At 43.9% G+C, this 20296-nt stretch overlaps 1 pseudogene; it reads right to left on the reverse strand.

The window, feature by feature from the left end:
• Positions 1-6233, reverse strand: part of LOC149329497 (uncharacterized) — a 28082-nt pseudogene extending 21849 nt beyond the window's left edge.
• Positions 6234-20296: the final 14063 nt, after the last annotated feature.

Here is a 20296-nt window from a genome sequence, read left to right on the forward strand (position 1 = left end):
GGATTTAACGTCAGAAGGCAGCTATTTCGTTGGTCTGCCGCTGACGACTCAGTTAGCCTCAGTTCTCGCGGATGAAACTGTGCGGGAAAAGTTGGCAGAATCCTTGGAAAACCTTAATTCACACAGCAATACAAGGAAATCGAAATCGGACAGGACCACACGCCAGTTTTCTGACCACAGGAAATAAACTAGCCTCTAGATCTGAAAAGGGGCACACTTTTTCTTTGCTGGTAACAGGAGTCGCCCCACCTTGAGTAGTCGAAAATACCTTGTGCCATGGCGCTTTTTGGCCATAGATGCCCTTGCACCACAAAAATTCATAATCATTGTCATCAGAAGTCAAAAAATGGGTCCCTTAGAGATGTGCAATTTAGCCAGTGCAGAGCCACCACTAACTTCTAGTGTGGCATGCATTACTGGTTGTGACAACACAGGTACAGCTTGTACAACGCTCATCCAAATTAAAATAGAAGTATGCAGGAGTGGTGATTTTAATTACAAGTCTGGAGGATCACCAGAGCAATGCTTTTGCTTCAGGTGCTTCTTGCACTTACCCATTCAACCACCGATCCCCCATGCCGTTGTTTTTTTTGTTAAGAACAGTGGGTCTGCCTCAGTCAAGTTGTCGCGTGAGCTCAACATGAGTCTGTATGTGCAATATTACTCAAGAAAGCTTGACTTGGCCCAAAGTGGTTTTCTGACTAGGACCACTTAAGGGGCTAGTGGAATTTCCAAGTGGTTTCCTACTGACCACTTGAGGGGCAGTTAGAACCACTTGTGCACCACTCACTCCAAAGTGGTTTTCAAGTGAAACCACTTTGAAGACCAGATGTGACCACTTGTACTGAAGTGGTTCCTAAGTGGAACCACTTAATAGGCCAACTGGTACCACTTACATTAAAGTGGTTCCCAAGTGGAACCACTTTGTTGCAAGTGGTACCACTTGCAATACCACTTTGAATTTTCACCTGGGGAAGTAAAACTTTGACATAGAACATGGCACTAAAAGTGCCTTAATCAAATACATTGCTTACCTTTGCACATACGGCAGCCACACTGAGTAACAGTTATTTTTCGTGAAACCTCAAACAGCATTTCAATTTACTGACAATGCCGTTTTCAAGTAAGGTTGCATACATACCTTCTGAAATGGGCCAGGAAGTGCTGCTGTGGACAGCAAGGGCCACTCTTTCTGCACATCACAAGCTCGCTTGCCTTGGGTGTTGATAGTCACTTGAATTGCTGCATAGGCACGCATCAAGAGTTCTTGATATTTACTTCGGTCAAGTGGGTTTGATGCTCTCAGATGTGCTAGAGCTTCATGAGACGGAGTTCCATGGAATCAATAATGACTGAAAATCTTCCAGTGATGGCTGGGAGGACGACGTTGAAGGCTCTTCTGTAAACAACATTCAAATGCAATCAAGCTTGGCAAAGGAGTTGAAAAGTGGTAACAACACTAGCACTTACAGCAGCTGAGAAAATTATGAGATGAGTTTCATTGCATAGCATTTACAGTCATTTAAACCTGTGCCCCATATATTTGGGTTTATGGGGTTTGAACGTCCCAACTTGACTCAGGCTATGAGGGATACCATAGTGAAGGGCTCCAGAAATTTAGACCAAAAGAAGTTCTTTGAGGCACAAACATGGAGGCTAAAAATAAAGGTTGATCTTAAATTGAGAACAATGTGCAATGACATTGCACAGTACATAGGCCTCTATAATTTCACCTCCATAAAAATTCAACCACTGCAGCCGAGATCAAACTTGTCTTTCAGGTAAGCACTCAAGAGCCATATCCACTGAGCCACCACAGATTTTTAATCAAGTAACATAGTCTTTAGCATGATGCATCATCATCAGCCTACCTACGCCCACTGCAGGACAAAGGCCTCTCCCGCATCTCTCCAATTAACCCTGTCTTGTGCCATCTGCGGACACTTCATCCCTGCAAACTTCCTAATGTCATCCGCCCTCCTGACTAAGACGTCCCCTGCTATGCTTGCTCTTGTAGCATTACCCTTAACAAACGCAAGTTATCTTCCCTTCCCATTAGATGTCCTGTTCATGCTCATTATTTTTTTATTTAGGTTAAAGTATCATTAACTAGCATTTATTCCTAGATCCACTCTGCTTTCTTTCTGTCTCCTAACGTTTCAGCTATCGTTTTCCTTTCCATAGCTTGCAGCATTGCTCTCAATATAAGTTCAACCTTTATTGTTAGCCTCCATGTTTCTTCCCCATAGGTGAGTAGAGATATAGCTGTTATATACTTGTACACTGCCATACCTGTACTTGTAGACTGCCAATCATCACCTAAGAGCACCTGCCAAATGCACTCCACCCCATTCTTAATCTCACAGTTATTTTACTCTAGTAATCCAGGTCTGTAGTCATTACCTGTCCCATGTGGGTGTATTCCTTACAGCTCCAATCCTTGCCACAATTCTGCATATTAATTTTTATACCCACTATTCTGCTTTGCCTGTCTAGGTCATTGATCATGCTCTGTAATTCAACCCCCGAGTTTACTTAGTAAAGCGATGTCATCAGCGAATCGCAAATTACTAACGTATTCTCCATTACTCCTACACTAAGTTATTCTTAGTCTGGATCTCTGAATATCATCTGTAAACATATGTTGAATGGTACCAGAGAGATCGTGTCACTCCCTGCCTCACACCCGTACTAATGGTGTTCTGTCACTTTCTCTGTGAAGGAATATGGTCGCTGTGCAACCGCTGTAGATTTTTTCAGTATGCTTATATGCCTCTCTTACATGCTGGTTCTCTGATGCCTGCATGACTGCTGAGGTTTTGACTGGGTCAAATGCTTTCTTGTTGATTAAATATAGGAGTTGGTTATATTTTACACTATTCTCTGTTGTCTGATTCATAGTGTTAATATGGTCCATTATAGAGTACCATTTACAAAAACCAGCTTTGTCTTTTGGTTGACTTAGGTCTAAGATTGATCTAATTCCATTAGTGATGACCTTAGTCAATACCTTGCAAACAGATAGTAGGCTGATTGGTCTGCAATTCTTCAATTCCTTGATAGCCCCTTCCTTATGAAGTAAGGTGATAATAGTGTTCTTCCAAGATCTGATACACTAATGGTTGCGAGACACTGCATATACAAGATGGGCAGTTTATCAGGGTGGCAGCAGGATGTACAATTGGGCAAGTCTAAGTGTTTCACTTTGAACAAGATGGGTTACTCTGACCTATGCTTGCAAATTTAAACAAAAATGCTTTTAGCCAAGAGGGAGCAATACTATATGCATTTGTGCATTTTAACAGAACATAACCCTGAGAATTGTGTGTGTAGCCAAGTTAACCTTAATGTGGTGCAAATATTATTTTGAGCCATAATGCTGCCTTTTTGGCCTTACTGTTCCAAACCTACACTTGAACTATGAGAAAAATTGTGGTGGAGAGCTTCACATCATTTCTGACCACCTAAGGAACCTCAATGTCTATTGGCATCGTCCAGTAAACAGGTGGTTTTCTATTTTGCCCTTTTCAAATTTGACAGCTATGGCCAGGAATCAAACCTCTGACCTCATTCTCAGTAACAAAATGCTATAGCCACTGCACTGCCACGGCAAGTAATATATATTTTTACATTGGTAAACAAAAGAAAAATGACTTTTGCATAGGACAGTGACGTGTGAAGAAAAAAACTGCAAGATGAGGTTAGCAAACAATTTAATTTGTTAAAAGCCATAAATCAATGTGAATATAGAAATAAACGACAATATACTGTGTTTCATGCATCAGGTGCAACTCTGTCAAAGCTAGTGGTCTTGTTTGCACTGCATGCAACTGCGATAAAAAAGTACTGCGTTCCTCGTGGAGCGCAAAATAAATGCTTTGCCTGCAACCTTATTGCATGACGCATTTGTCATGAGCTCGGTCAAATGCGCTATTATTCCTGATGACATACGCTATCACTTTCTTCGTGCCTTTGAACACTCGACCAGAAAACTAGCACGAATAACATGCTTCTCTGTATTTTCTCATGCAGACTTGCACCTCATGTATGAAATGGAGGTTAGCAGCCACCCCAGAAGTGCATAGTGGTGGCAACATCAGTGCAGGTTTGAAGAAAAAATATACTGTTCACACTGGAATTTTTGTCAGCCAACAGCTGCTGCTTATGAGAACTTCTTGTTGCGCGAGATGGTAGCTGTTCATTGTAAATATTTAAAGGTGGGATAAAACACACACACACACCCAAGAGAAGACAATGGGACGGAGTGCCACTCAACTCACAACCACTCACACAGTTGTGAGTGGCGCTCCGTCCCATTGTCTTCTCTTGGGTGTGTGTATTTTGGTGCCTTTAAATATTTGTAATGAACAGCTGCTGCAGCAAGGACATGCGATTTGCTGCGTCCAACATAGTGGCAACAGAAATCAATAACATGTGAAGGATGTGGCTTCTCTACCTTTTGTAGCTGCTTTTGCTTTACTGTGTCTTATGTCAAGTAGGTGCAGCCATTTGAAAAACACTAATAACAACAGCCACACCAAAATAATATCGTGCTAGTACCAGTTTTGGTTTGGTTTGGTTTATGGGGTTTAACGTCCCAAAGCGACTAAGGCTATGAGAGACGCCGTAGTGAAGGGCTCCGGATAATTTCGACCACCTGGGGTTCTTTAACGTGCACTGACATCGCACAGCACAGGGGCCTCTAGAATTTCTTTGAAGGAAAAATTCTAGCCGCCACGGCCGGGATCGAACCCGCGTCTTTCGGGACAGCAGCCGAGCACCATAACCGCTGAGCCACCGCGGCGGCTAGAGTACCAGTTTTGGTTGACAGAAGTTGCTCCAGCTCTTTTTCAGATCATGACTACACAAGCATTTCTAGTTACATTCGGCCTGCCTTCCAGTCATTTCTGCAGCACTTCCATTTCTTCGAAATGAAAAAGGATACAATCAAGTTTCCGATGACAATATATCAAACTGTAGTGTCTTTCCTTTTTTTTTCACCTGTAAATCTTTTCTAACGAGAGACGTCTAGGTCCAGAGAAAAGTATCCTGACTTTAGCGCTGTTATAATTTTAGTGGTTTTGCTTGCACTATTTGTTCACACGTACAGTAATAGACAAAAGAGTGTGGGTTGCATATTCATGAAAAAAAATGTATTTCTGCATGGTCAGGCAAAGGATGCCAATGAAAAGTACAGATGCATGATGACACATGCGTGCTCCATTCGCTGGAATGAATATCTGACTTTCTAGCGAGCTAATGCAGAAAACTTTTTTTAGGCCAATCTGCATCCTGCAAACTTTTGTCCATGACTGTACAACCATCACATGGGAGCCCTGGTGCCACAATACAGTAGCAGGACTGTTAATCAAAACTCATGCATCTTATCACCCAATATAACTACATGCAGTGGCTACAATAATGCATAGAGCAATGCAATGCATCTTTAGCATGCAACTTGTGTGCTTCAAGATTTATCAGTCACGAGAAGAGAATTATTAAAGCAGAACACTTTGTAGGCATAGTATGGTAAATATTCAAGCCACTGTAGTCACACTTAACAGATGCAGCTGATCACTTGACCCCATCGTTAGCCTAGACTGAACTTTATGCTCAGGCAAATAAATGCCTGCTTCAAGTTTTAAATTAATGATAGCAAATCTAAATTCCTTCAGAATTGACATGCCTGTTCTTTGTCTACATTAGGTTATAATAAGAATGCACATATGCACATTAGTCAGGTCAGACCCATAACTTTGCATCACTCTACTGATGCAGAAGGCCTGTCTGCTGTGCGATGCCAGTGCCTGCATGTTAAAGAATCCCAAATGGTTAAAATTAACTAGGAGCCCTGCACTATGGCATCTTCTTTAACCCATGTGCAGCTTCGGGATGACAAGCCATATCAGCCTGATGAATGTAAAGCACTGTGTCATAACACATTTCAATGCACACTCTAGAAATGTTGTTGCCAGCCTCATCTACGGCATCCTCTGAGTATCAGGGTTTGAAATTTATATTGGCCACAAGATAGGTGGTGCATCTCCTTATGAATAGCGACGGAGTGTTCCATGCATTTCGGTGAGCACGTATCACGCATACCAATAGCCTAAACATCAACAACGCATTTAATGTACTGAAAGCATCGTACCTGCACTGGAAGCATCTGCAGTGGAAAAATTGGAGCCAAGTATGAATGTGCAGCCCAAACTGCCACCAAAGTTCTGTTGCATGAACTTAAAGCATTCCTCATCAACCTCTGTGCCGTCTTCAAGAAATACCTAGGGCAGAGAAGACATTCTAGAATGTGAATTTTTAAATCAAGGATCATTATAGTCTAGCAAGCTGGTTAAACAAACACCTCGAGGCACCAGGGAAGATGTAGGTCTTAAAAATGAAAATGTTTAATACAATAACGTAATGAAATTAGATGTGGATATGTATTACTTCGTTCTCTTTTCAAAAATATAATTAGTTTCAGTATATCTCAATCAGTACTCATATCATGGAAAAATAACTGAAGCCTAACTAGGTAATTTTTTTACGGTTGTTCAATTTCCCTCAACAGTTCTTGGTTCCGACTGGAGTGCAGCTATAGCCAAATACCTGCCATGCGGAGCAATGCTATATATATTGTTATTGAGTACAACATCGCATAATAATGATCAGTTTTGTCAAAACACCATAATTACGATATAATTATTAGATGACAGTATTGTTCACGAATTTGATATGTTCGACCGAGCTAGAAAAAAATAGCACAGCTCCATGGTTCAGTTATTTCTGAACTCAACAATATAAGTTTAATTGAAATTGCCCAATAAAAAAGTAATGAAAACTTCTGCTAGGGTACTGGCAAAAAACATGGATTGGAGAAAACAGCATTTGAGGTGTGCACATGCCAACCATCTGAGTCCTCAGAAAATGGCGCAATGCAGAAATTCCGGGAGAACTTCATGATAGTGAGTAATACCCAGATTAGGGAAGAGCACCAATGTTCAAACAAGAGCAAAATGGTGGCCACTGGATATGTGGTTTTACCTCAATTTGCTCCGAAATCGCCATTTCAGTGTTTTGGAGGCATCAAATATATCATTTTTAGTTTGATAGCTAGAGGCCAAATTATCATGACAACACAGCGCAGACAAAACAAGGATGAGAAAGGAATACGCCGGTACAAGCACTGACTTTCGACACGGTTTACTGGAAAGCACGTCAAAATATACACATCACGACCTGAAAAAAACAACAAACAAAGGATGCCTTGTCACATTCACATTGGGTGTGTTGAAAACAAAACGAAAATTCATTATGAAGCATTTAACAGCACGACCTCTTTCTTAGAGAGCAATACAGATGGTGCACTGACACAATGATTCTGGTTTTCATAAATTTATGCGCCATCCATTACCTCAAGCACCACCTTTTCCCAGTGTCTGTCTAGCACAATGCGGCACATGAATTCTGGCACACAGCATTCAGGATCTATCAAATGATCGCAATCGCGGCAGTTAATCATCAAATTCCCCCCTCACAGCTTTGTTTACATCGTAAGGGTGCTCTTTTAACCTTTCATTGGCTCACCTGCCAGTTTTGCCAATGTAAATATAGCCACATTTCAAAGGAATCGAGTACATTATGCCTTCAGTGCACTCAATAACGCGATTCTGATGGTTGAATATGGAACCTTCATTGTCTTGCCGACCTTGGTTGACACACACAGGTGCTGAAGCTTCTGAGGTGCGGAGAAAAGAACATCAATGCCGACTCAACTGCCTATTTTATTTAATTGGTGCGATAAATTGTGGATGTAGGTGACAGGCACAACCTTCCTTTTGAGAGTTACAGTCTCAATGGGGGCGTAACATGCCTGTTTCAACTTGTGCTTAAGGCACTTGGCTACAGACACCAACAAAGGTTCTGAGTATCCAGCAGTAGAAAAACAGCTAATAATATTTGCTGGGCAAAACTGGGTGCCATGGCATGTACACAGGATTTCATCAAGGCATTTTAGAAGCAAAGTTTAGCAATCTCTGTTCACCAGCCTCGAGTGATCCGAAGAAAACGGTTGTTTTCTCCGCACCTCAGAAGCTTCAGCCCCAGTGTAAGCATGTCAGCCGAGATAACCAAGGCAACGAAGGTTCTACAATCAACCATCAGAATCGCTTCGGAGATTGCACAGAAGGTATAGTGTACTCAACCACCTTGAAATGTGGATATTTTTACATTGCTCAAACATGCAGGTATGCAGGTGAGAGGTTAAAAGAGCATGTGAACAAAGTTGTGAGGGGGAATTTAATAATTCGCTGTCACGATTGCTATCATCTGCTAGATCCTGAACACTGTTTGCCAGGATTCATGCGCTGCATTGTGCTAGACGGACAGGGAAAAGTTGGTGCGCGAGATAATAGAGGCCACAGAAACTACAATCATTGTGGTAGCACAACTTCTGTATTAGTTCGTGCTGTTAAATGCTTCATAATCAATTTTTGTTTTGATTTCAACACATCCAGTTGTGAATGTGACAAGGCATCCTTTGTGCATTGTTTTTTTAGGGCACAATGTATATATTTTGATTTGCTTTCAAATAAACGTTGCTGAAAGTCGGTGCTGGTCTTGTCTTGTCTGTGCTGTTTTGTCATGATGAATTACCAACAAGCCCGTCCACCCATCTTAGCAAAGGTCAAATTAGATCTTGAGACCTGGTAGGTAGGTACTTTAAGTATATTGAACCCGAATAAGCCATTTTTGAGAAATTGAAATTTTCGCATCTTTTTCATCATTTCAATGACAGCGTCTAAAGTTAAAGTATAGCAAGAGTAGATGAAAAAAATACGATGCTATTTGACAACTCCTGAAACTACCATTAAAAAAAGTCATGTGCCGAACAGACAAGCCTCTAAAGTGACCAACAAGATATGAAACAAGACTGAAACTATGCTACATAGGGGAAAAATTACAGAACAGCCTTACGATAAAATGTCACACTGATGCATTGTTAATGTACAGCCTACACTTATATTAATAAAGCCTGCAAATCTTTCATATCGTTGTTACTTTTTTGTAATACCCTGCATTTTAACGCCTGCCTGAAACACACCATCAGTTGTTGCTATGGGCTCTAATATTTTCTAAAACCACTTTCCCAGTGTGAAACCAATGTTCCTAAAGCCCATCAATTGCATATCTTCACAAGTGTGGGTGCCGTATTTTATATAGCACAAAATATAGAGAGGGAATTACTATACGTCACCAATCCCATGTCCCAGAAACAGGTTGCATTCCAAGCAGATCAGGAGTTCTGTAGGCAACAGGCTAAAGGAATGCCCCATGAACTTGCTCCAGGGGCATATTGGAACTCACTAACGCATTAGAAGGCACATCCCAAGACTGAAGAGAGAGAGAGAGAGTAAAAGTTATTGTTCTGAGACTCAACAGGGAAGCAAGGTAGACTATTAATTCAAACATACTCAATGCAGATTAGCCCACATTCTAGTTTAAAAACTTGCTTCAAGCTGATCTACAGAAGTAGAAAAAATGATGTGCATCAAAATAATAATATGGCTACCTTGGCATGTCAGCAAGTCAAGATCTTTTAGTTCTGGTACATAACACCTAATGCAACCAAATTTCAAGGAAGGTCATTAAAAACCACCCACATGTGAACTGAGACAATGCTTACTCTCGGTAATTTTACCTTGAACGGGACTGAAATTATGTTCAAACTAAGCAGAACCTTCTATACACACTTCATGCTGAGGGAAGAAAATATATCAGTTCAGATAACCAAAAAGACACATGAAAGTGGCAGGCCCAGTGATAAGTGCCAGTGCACTCTCAGCAGTCTCATGCAAAATGGAACTTCCCTAATATAATCAAACAAGATATCCATAAAATGCATCTACATTTCTCACTGTGTTGCTTGCAATGCAAATTTCTGTTCTGGTTTGTTTGGCCACATTTTAGATGTGCGAATAAGAAACACCGCACTTCATACGCTTTTTTCTCGTCTTTTATCTGCTATGATTTAAGCTGTATGCTTGAGCAAAAGTAGACAAACTTAAACTTGCCTTGAGATTGCTGCTTGGGACGCCAGGGCATATTCCTTCCTTTGTGGCCTTCTCCTTCATATCTTCAAAGCTCTCAACGGCCACAAGTTTCTTAATTTTGCGATCTTGGCTCCAGACTTTAACTAACATCTGCCAAACAAAAGAACAATATGATGTTACACCTGCAGAACCATAAATGTCTAAAACATGGTGGTGTGCGCTTTGTGCATCAGAAGAATTACACTACCAAAAATGTTCAGACAGTGCTATCATATATAAAGAGGCATATAAAGGGGATACATTTTGGCGCCTCTGCTACATGCTAAAATAAACTGATGACCACTTGTTTTGAACATGTTTAGTGAGAACTTGGGTCCAGGACACACAATTCAAATGTGTACTCATTAAAGTTTTCTTCTGCTGGCGAGAACAGTGGTAGAGGCTGTCATCGAAACTTGAGTGTATAGTGCTCCAAACACAAAACAATTGAGCACTTGGAAATTCTGAGTGGCAATAAATCAGTAACACAAATGTGGCAACCCTCATTCATTAATTTTAATTAATGAGATAGAACCAGATTAAACTATTTCGTTAAAATCTGCATTAGCTATGAAAATTTATTTATCAAGTTTCCTCGGGGCTCATGCAGAGGCAGTGAGAGGGGAGTGAGCGGTTGCAAAGTGATACACAAGAACAATGCTGAACAGGTTTCCTCAGTAATCATGAACACATGTATAGTCAGATACAACTTAAGAAGGCAGCGGCTTTTCCCCGTCATAGGATCCCCCTTCCAGCCAATGGCGTCGGCCGATTCTCATTGTCCTGCTAGGGTGACAATGCAGGGAGTGGCAGATGAAAGGGGATAGACCCCTCTCTCCATTGTGGCACCGCTCCCTGCATTGTGATGCTAGCAGGGTCATTAGAATCAGCCGACGCCATTGGCTGGAAGGGGGATCCTATGACGGGGAAAAGCCGCTGCCTTCTTAAGTTGTACCCGACTATATATTAAATTATTGCAACATCATATCATACAGGATTAAGAGGCAAATGACATACACATCACACCTTGCTATAAAAAATACGCAACGTACAATGAAGGTACTAGGCTAGTACAATAAAAATAGCGCTTAGACAAGAAAGATAGTCTCAGCGAATAAATTCAGTGCTACTGGCAATATTTGCATTCATTTTGCTCCGAGACGAGTACGTGCTTCTCTTAATGCATTAATTTATCACTGAAATAATGAATTCGCTTCAGCTATTTGATGCACTTAATGACATGTTCATATATTCAATTCGCTGAGTTCACTAGTCAATTCGTTTCACTTGTGGATGGATCCACGAAATTAAGCACAGACAAAACAAAAATACGTTGATGATGCCTTATCTGTCAAAGACTGGATAGGGAGCAGATTACCTCCCAGGCGCGAAGACGACAATATATGTCGTCCGTGACGACAATACATGACGACAAACCATGACGACAATATATGTCTACCACCTGCCCATCACCTTAACAATTCAATGCCGCGAATCGAAACCACGTGCGCCCGCGCCTCGCATGTAGTACAGGCGCGGCCATAAGTAAGCGGAGCACGCTATTGCGTTCGAAGTGCAATCACGCTTTCTCCATCGGCAATGAAGAAGCGTTGTCTATCTACAAGAAAGCCCACCAACCTCCGCTACCAGCATGCGCGCACCACTGCTGGAAATTTCAATTAGGTGACGCGTGAAAAATATTCGAAGACAGTTGCGTGCTCCGTTTACTTCTGTCCGCGCCTGTACGCTAAAGAGCCTTGATATTCCGAGCTGGCCATGTTACCGACAAGCCGACGCGAGGACGGTTTTGGCGCACTAGTTTTCTTTTCGCCGCAATTCTTACACCGTGGCCGCAGCCAATGCGTACAGTGAGTTTCCCGCCAAAACTGAAAGTGCCGTCTCGATAATGGCACCGCCGATAAGAGATGAATGTATACATACCTTGAAAACGAGCGGCACCTCCGTCGTCCGGCCAAATGATGCTGCGTTGCTTGCTAAACAGTTGCAGCGCGCTTGTATTAGCAGTCGCCTCCAGACAATGTCCTCTCCGCGCCCTACTATACTTCGTATGAGCAGCCGCGTTCGTGGCACTCCGCGCTGCGCACAGCGGCTCCAGGGGTGGTATTACTCCGCAGGACAATAATGTCCCCAATAATATAAAACGCCATTTCCGTCTGCGAACAGCCTGCATGTGTGTGACGCCTCCAATAAGCGTGCAGTCGCTCTGCGTAGCGCCGAACATAATAGCACGCAGATACGAAGGCTTTTTCGCTTTAGTTACGCATTTCTAAATTGCGTCGCAGTTCCCGTTTCGAAACAAGAACTATACTTTGGCGATAGTGCCGGCGTGCGGGGCGAGTTCCGTTCAGCTTTTTCCGTAGATTTACAGAATTTTCTAACAGTGCACAACAGACGACGGAGATAACTCCAAGACGCAAGCACGGGTTCTGAATCATTCGCCTCGCAGTCTGATACGTCGCGAAAACCTTGTACGGATGTCAGTAACGTTACGAAAAGCAGCCTTAAGACCGCTCTGTGTTTGCGGGTGTGTTTCCTATGTAACAGGGTTCCTATAGCTGTCGCCTGAATCGGGAGTGATTGGTTTCAAGGGCGCTGGCATGCTTGACGTCGATCCGTTAATTCCAGACCTCAGAACGCGACGAAATTGCACTGCGCTCTCAGTACAAGTTTCGGTCAACTTGTACCAAGAGAGCCGATCAATCGCAGGCATATTTGAGTTCGGCTTCCATTGAATACTGGCCCCGGTGGCTATGACCAAGCAAAGAATTGACCGAGCCGGTCAACTCAAACCTCAGTAGCGTATTTTTCGTTTTCAATCAACAAACACTAACTTCCAAGGCGAAGTTTCAACGTCACAGCGTGAGAATTATTACCGTGCAACGAAATCGCATGCTCTGTCAGCCTTAAAGATAGATTGTGTACATCACTCGCGCAGACGCTGTAAAATGTTCGACAAAAGCTTGCAGAGTGACTGCGATTATCGCCATGATGCCTGTTGATAAAAATAAAAGAACGATATAACAGCGCTTCATGTAACCGAAAAAAGCATTTCTTTAATCGAACTTTGCAGCGAGCGCCTGTGAAGAGCAATGGATGCTGCAAGTTTCTGGTACACGCTCGTTGGGTTCTCTCCAGAACTAGATTGGAAGCCGCTCAAATTCGTCAAGCCCATTCCTCCAAACCGAGTATGCAGCACCTGTGGCCTCGTGCGAAAGGTCACCGCTTGGCTTCCCTGCATGCACGTGCTGTGCGAGTCTTGCTACGAGCGATGCGGCCAGGACGGCCTGCACGTCCCTCCACTCGACGGGTACGAGTGCCAGGATGGAGACGTCGACTGGAAGGAATGCCCTGCCGATCAGCTGCTGAGAACAGAGGTGAGCGAATATGAAAAAGACGCACCGAGATGGCTTGTTTTAGTGCTCTACCTCTTGTAGTAGCCATTCCCCGAATATGGGCGTTGTGTGTCTTTCTGTACGTGTGTTTGTCTGAAGCCGGTTTTGTAGCAGGATGCTCACCTGCTTAACGGCTGGTGGACAACCTGCCAACCGGGTCAGGTGAGCAGCCCATTTAATTGGGATAGGATGCTCGGGAAGGACGACCTGGGTTGCAACCCAACCCAAGAAACCAAAGTCCAACCGATCGCAACTTCTTCCACAGCACCTGCCCTGTGCCACTGTGCCACTGCTCCCCTGCCCACTGGGGGCTTAATTGTCAAGGTGTAGCCGGTGGGAAGGTGAGCAGTGGCACAGTTTCACAAGGCAGGTGCTGTGGAAGGTGTTGCCATGTGCTTCATTCACTTTTTTAAGAAAGAACACACACGCCAACAACCACCTTAACCTAGCAGAGAGGCGCAGCACCGAAACACATCACGCTAGCTCACATATCCGCATTTGGCCTAATTACCTAAATCGGCTGACATTTTTTTTTTCTTATTCTCGTTTGCAATTTTCATCTTTGCACATAAAAAGCTTTGCATGGCCGATGCTCGTGTCCAGTGGATAAAAGTGTGAGCGTGCAGAGGAAATGAATTCTCTCGTTGAAACGTGTGAGAGCCGAGCAGTTTAAAAGCGCACGATGCTGTGAATTGTTACGTGTTCTCGCTGTAGTGAAGCGAAAGAACGGGAATAAAAATTAGGTTTTGTTCGCCTATCGTCGCATGGTTTATTCGAGTTTGGGCAAACAGGTATCACGGTTTGGTTTTTTTTTTCACTAATACCCAAGGCTAGGTAGTTCGTTTCTGGCCCTCGTAGCTGACGCCTGGTCACCCCCCCCCCCTCCCTCATTCTACTGCGTGAAACTTGTAAATGTTGGAGAAGAGTACAAATCTTCAACCTGTTGAGAGTTTTAGCGATCGAGACGATTTATCAGCCACTATGCAGGTCGCTGAAACTAAATCGGGGGCACAGAATTTTCGTGAAGTTGGATGCTCAATTCGGCCTACTCGCTGCCTCGATGTTCATGCTTCTGTTCGAAGCCGTCAGTAGTATTCTAACATAAGGGATGGTGCGCATTAAGGGGTGTCGTCCACGGGCACAAGACGCTATCTAGAAGTCAGTTTTCATTTCATTTCATTTATTGTCCTTAAAGGCCCGGTGTGGGCATTACATAAGGGGTGGGTACAATATTCGTTGGCGGCAAGTGTTAACACGATGACAAATGAGCATGAAGTTTATCAGCAAATGTCGCGAAGCACATGATGGCTGCAATGTCGCTGGGAAGGTCGCTCCAGTCCACAATGGTACGGGGGAAAAATGAGGATGCAAAAGTAACCGTGCGGGCACGTGGTCGAGAAACTTGGAAAGGATGACAAGTGCGATGAGATATGCGGGTTGGCGGGACGATGTAGGGCGCGCAGGAACGTGAACTGTGGTAAAATTTGTAGAATAAGCAAAGGCTGGCGATGCGGCGACGAACTGAGAGGAGTGATAACCCTGATTTATCTGTCAACCCTGACACATTGATGTCGTAGGAATATGAAGAATGAACGAATCTGGCTGCTCTGTTTTGTACTACTTCAAGCGCGTTGATAAGGTAAGCATGATGCGGGCTCCAAATAGGTGAGGCATATGGCGCTTGCAAATGTAATACCAACTTTTATTTGTGCGCAACAAACAAAAATCCCATATTACTCGGCTTCCATTTCCGCGAAAGACAAAAGTAAGGAAATATTCTCTTTTTTCGTTAGTATGTTCTTACTGTCACAACGCTGGCGAATGTAACGCGTTATCAGCCTCAAAGAACCCGCTGCTCTAAATGCTTGCGAAGCTCTGGCGAAACGAGATGAATGAGCATCTCCTTTGTTCAGCACACGACGCTCCGAGTGCACACTGAGTGCACAGTTGCGATTGCCTGTCTCTCTTCCTACTGTCGTCGTGCTTTAAACGCCCAGGCGAACCGCTCCCTAAATCCCAGCTTAAAATAGCCCCAAACGCCGAGAGGAACGCAATTTAGCACATAGAGCAGCAGATATGATTTTTATGAAAACGCTGACTCCATTATCCCTGCAGGTGGCTTGCTGGAACAACGAATGTGGCTGCGGGACTGTGACGTCTGCTTCGGAGATCTCCCGCCATTTTCAAACCGAATGCGGACACCACTCAGTTCCTTGCCCCATGTGTTCAGCCAATGTTCTTTGCGTGGACGTGTGCTCTCATCTGACATCAGACTGCTCTACACAAATGAAAGCAGTTGAATCCGAAGACCAAGTAGGGACAGGCAGCAAGAAGGACAAACAATTTCTGCCTTCTTTCCCAGTAGCATTTCAACATCAGGTAGCAGAAATCAGACGATGCGTAGAACAAATAGCCGTTGACATTCGCACGCACAGTGATAGATTCAACGAAATCTCAGAGGGCATAAATAAGTTCAAAGAAACAATGAAAGAGGAACTGGCCGCTAAAACCGAGCCAAACGGAGAGGTTTCAAATACATTTCTTCGTGAGCTGACAGTCTGCAATGAGGAAGAGCAGAATGGTTTGAAAGCACAGGTTGATGCACTAAATCTTCCTGCGAGTGCAACGCTGAGAGACGCACTGGTTTATGTGACAAAAGCTACCCGAGAAACTGTGACGAACATTGCTGCTTCGTTTAAAGCCGAATTGAAAGAATACAGCGAGACGGCACTCGATAGAATCACAGAAGGATTGCGATATACGCAGCTCCAAGTAACGGTCTGCAACTTTATTGTACCAGGTGTGAATGCACTTAGAGAAGAAGCGCTGCTCGGAGGCGTTGCTAAGTATGACCACAATATGGTGTATCTGCGTGGATATTGCCTGTGTCCTGGAATCTGCCTCAGAAAAGTTGGCGGATCTGTGAATCTTTATGTGGTCCTGGCTCTATACAAAGGAGACGTGGACGACCTTGTCCCGTGGCCGTTCAAGCAAAAAGTCGGCCTGAGCGTTGTGCACCCCAAGGACTGCTCAAGGGTGGGCTTCCAAGTCATGGGGAGTTACGGGAAATGGTTTGAGAAGCCGCAAGAATCGCAAAACGCAAGCGCTTACATAGATGGCGAATGGCTTAACCTGGACAACCTTCTCCGTCGGGGCTACGTTGAGAACGACAATCTTCACGTCAAGTGGGAGCTGCTGCCGCCAGATGCAGTGAGAGGAGGTCGAAAGAAGGCTTTCGCAAAGAGTGGCACTACTCGGAGAAATATTTCGTAAGTCTTCTGGTGGATGCTGGACGTATTGTACAGGCTTCAGGGCTGTGACTTCAGCCAAAGTGATCTATCCTTACAATTCTCGTTTTGTCACTGGTTTGGAAATTATTGTGTCCACTTTTTTTCTGTGCATCTTTGCTGCGATTATGACTGTATTTTGAATGACTTGCCTAATTGCTGTAGTACCTTTGGCATCCTGCTGTGCATTGAGAGGCGCAGTCATTGATCCCAGACCCCGGCAGGCCCACTGCATTGGAAACTGAAAAAAAAAAAATCGGCCCATACACATATGATTGCTTACGAGTGGGAAAGCGGAAGCATGAAACCGTGTGATCGACTGTGCGGCATTTGCCTTCGGAGGTGTACGACGCACCCTCTCCCAGCCACACGCACACGCACACACACTCGCGTGTGACACCACCCGGAACGAGGAGGAGGGTGTTAGTACACGCAAGCCCCACCAGGGCGCCGCACCGCTTCACTGCACTCAGACGTTCATGGTGGTCCGTGACGTCAGCGGTCCGGTCCGTCGCAATCCTCGTGTTCGTGTCCGCAGAGCGCAACAGGGTCTCCCACTCCGCCCAGCCGGTCGGGTGTTCCAGGCTCCCCGGTGTGGGGGCCGGGTAGGGGGGGGGGGGGAGGATCCGCCGGCCATTGGAAAAGGATGTGAGTGAAGGGGTCGCAGAGTAGGCAGGGGGGGGGGGGGCATAGGCTTCCGAGTGGACCCAGGAAAGGATATAGGGGAATTGAAGGGTCTCTATCCGGAGGCCCCAGCAAATGTAGAGTAACTGCTGCACCTGAAGTGCATTAGATCCGTTCTTGAATATGCCAGTGCGGAGTGGGATAAGCGTATGGTTGCATTATAAGGTCTTTTAGGACGCGTACAGTGCCGTGCAGCTCGTTCTGTCGCCAGTGACGACAATTTTCAGCACAGCGTTTCAGCAATGAAAGCATCTTTTGGTTGGGAACTTCTTAGTATACTAGGGACCTGTACAGTGAATTAGAAATGTTCTACCCATCTAGTGCGATAAAACTCGGATTGATAAAGCTCTGTGTTCTCCTGCCACATTTTGCATCTGCACGTTGTGCCCACGCTTTTAAGATACAAGAATGCAGTTGTCTAAATAACGCTTATCAGAATTCAGAATTTTTGCTTTCCACATTACATATCTTTGTGGAACAAACTGCCTAAAAACTTTGTTGACCTCACGAATGTTGAAGTGTTTCATTTCATAAACTGATTTTATGCTAAGATTCCACAATTCAATGTACGTGTGTGTTTGCGTGTTTTTGATGTTTCTACGGCTGTTCCATGTGTCCTTCAAATAGTACCATCATGTGACTATGGCACTTGCAATGCTTCATTTCCTTGTACATCACGCCTGCAACTATGCCTTCGGGCGCTGCAATAGTCCTTGAATAAATAATAAGTAAAAAAGACGAACCGTTGCATCACAATCTTTATACGAACGTGCACATGTCAACGTTCGTATCCCTGCCTCAAGCTGGCCTCTAGCTTGACAGGCACATCTAAGATATACGAAACGAGAAATCGTATGACACCACCTGAAATATTTTACGACAAAATGTTGCGCCACAATTTTGGAACGAATTTCGCGAAAACTGGTGTCGAGTATTCCAGGAGTCCCAGCTAAATGTACCTAAGCTTTTAAAAAACAGGGTGTCCTAGCCGTCTGAAACCAAATGAGGGTTGTTTAGAGTCGCGTGACCTAGTCTGCAGTTTTGTTTCGCTCTTCAAGGTTGACTAATTGATCATCATCATCATCAGCCTGACTACACCCACTGTAGGGCAAAGGCCTCTCCCATGTCTCTCCAATTAACACGTCCTTTGTCAGTTGCCGCCACTGTATCACCGCAAACTTCTTAATCTCATTCACCCACCTTACTTTCTTCCGTCCCCTGCTACGTTTTCTTTCTCTTCGAATCCACTCCGTTACCCTTAAGGACCAGCGATTGTCTTGCCTTCGCATTACATGCCCTGCCCAAGGCCATTTCTTCCTCTTGATTTCAACTAAGATGTCATTAACCCACGTTTGTTAATCTCTTAACGTTAATCTCTTAATCCGATCTCTTAACGTTACACCTATCATTTTCTTTTCCATAGCTCGCTGCGTTGTTCTTAACTTAAGCTGAACCCTCTTTGTTAGCCTCCACGTTTCTGCCCCATAGGTGAGTACCGGTAGGATACAGCTGTTGTATACTTTTCTCTTCAGGGATATTGGTAAGCTACCATCCATGATCTGAGAGAACCTGCTAGATGCGCTCCACCCCATTCTTATTCTTCTAGTTATTTCCCTCTCATGATCCGAATCTGCGGTCACTACCTGCCCTAAGTAGACACATTCTCTTGCTACTTCCAGCACCTCGCTAGCGATTGCGAACTGCTGTTCCCTTGATAGGCTGTTTGACATTACTTTGGTTTTCTGCATGTTAATTCTTAGCCCCACCGTTAATCAGCTAACTTTTTAATTATTGACTTGAGGAACAATGTTTCAACGGAAACGTTGTAGATCGCTTTGAGAAACAGCTTACTGAGACATTTTCAGCAAAGTAACATTTACGTAACGTAGTTTTTTTACCCGCCTTTAACCATAACCCGCACAATAAGAAAAAGCTTCCGGATGACAACTGTGCCACTTCAACGTCCCAAGACGCGCCTTAAGGATTAACATTTATTTTTTCTGAAGTCCTCTCCTCGATGAGACTTTGGGTGCATATTGGGGCAGAGTGAGCGAGCAGCTGGTCACGTGACAGCGTTCTTTTAAAGCCGATAAATGAAGCTACGTAAGTCGTAACTTGACGGAAACAGCACTACTAGCGGTTTTTCGAGATCATCTAAAACTTTTGCATTGACATTTTCTTCCTGAAGTTAATAATTAAAAAGTTAGCTAATTAAACTTATCTAATTAATTAACCTTGAAGAGCGAAAAAAATACTCAAGACTAGGCCACGCGAACATGAATAACCCTGAGTTGGTTTCACTGGACTAGGACACTGCGCCTTTTTTTAAAGTTTGGTTACATTTAGCTGGGACATCCGGTATATATATAGACGAACAACGTGCACAGCATTGTTTGAAGTCGGGGTGTGCGTCTTGCTCTGTGGGCCACACGGCCGCTTGATGACGCCAGCTTATTTTTAAGGCGAAAGCCTATAATGGCTCATATTGTCGTCCGTCCACTAACAAAGCGTGTCACACGCGTTTAACTAGGGAACTAAAAAAGATAGATGAAAGGCAATTCTTGCTTCAGATAGAGGATGAAAATATGAACGCCGAAGCCATGTTTGATGACTCTAGAGTAGTCAGTTAATTAATTATTGGAAAAATGTTAAAATTGCGTCGAAATAGCGCGGACGTCGATATAGCCACGGGAATGGTGTAACGCCACATCCACCGGAAGTCATCACGGCAGAGTGAAAATTCTCACAGAATGGTTGGAAAACCGTTGGATTTCTGTCAAACTTGATGGAATCGTGTAATTAAACGTACATAACACTAAGGATC

Source organism: Amblyomma mixtum, chromosome 9 (genome assembly GCF_055824585.1).
Source record: "Amblyomma mixtum isolate Tamu chromosome 9, ASM5582458v1, whole genome shotgun sequence".
Classification (NCBI taxonomy): Eukaryota; Metazoa; Arthropoda; class Arachnida; order Ixodida; family Ixodidae; genus Amblyomma; species Amblyomma mixtum.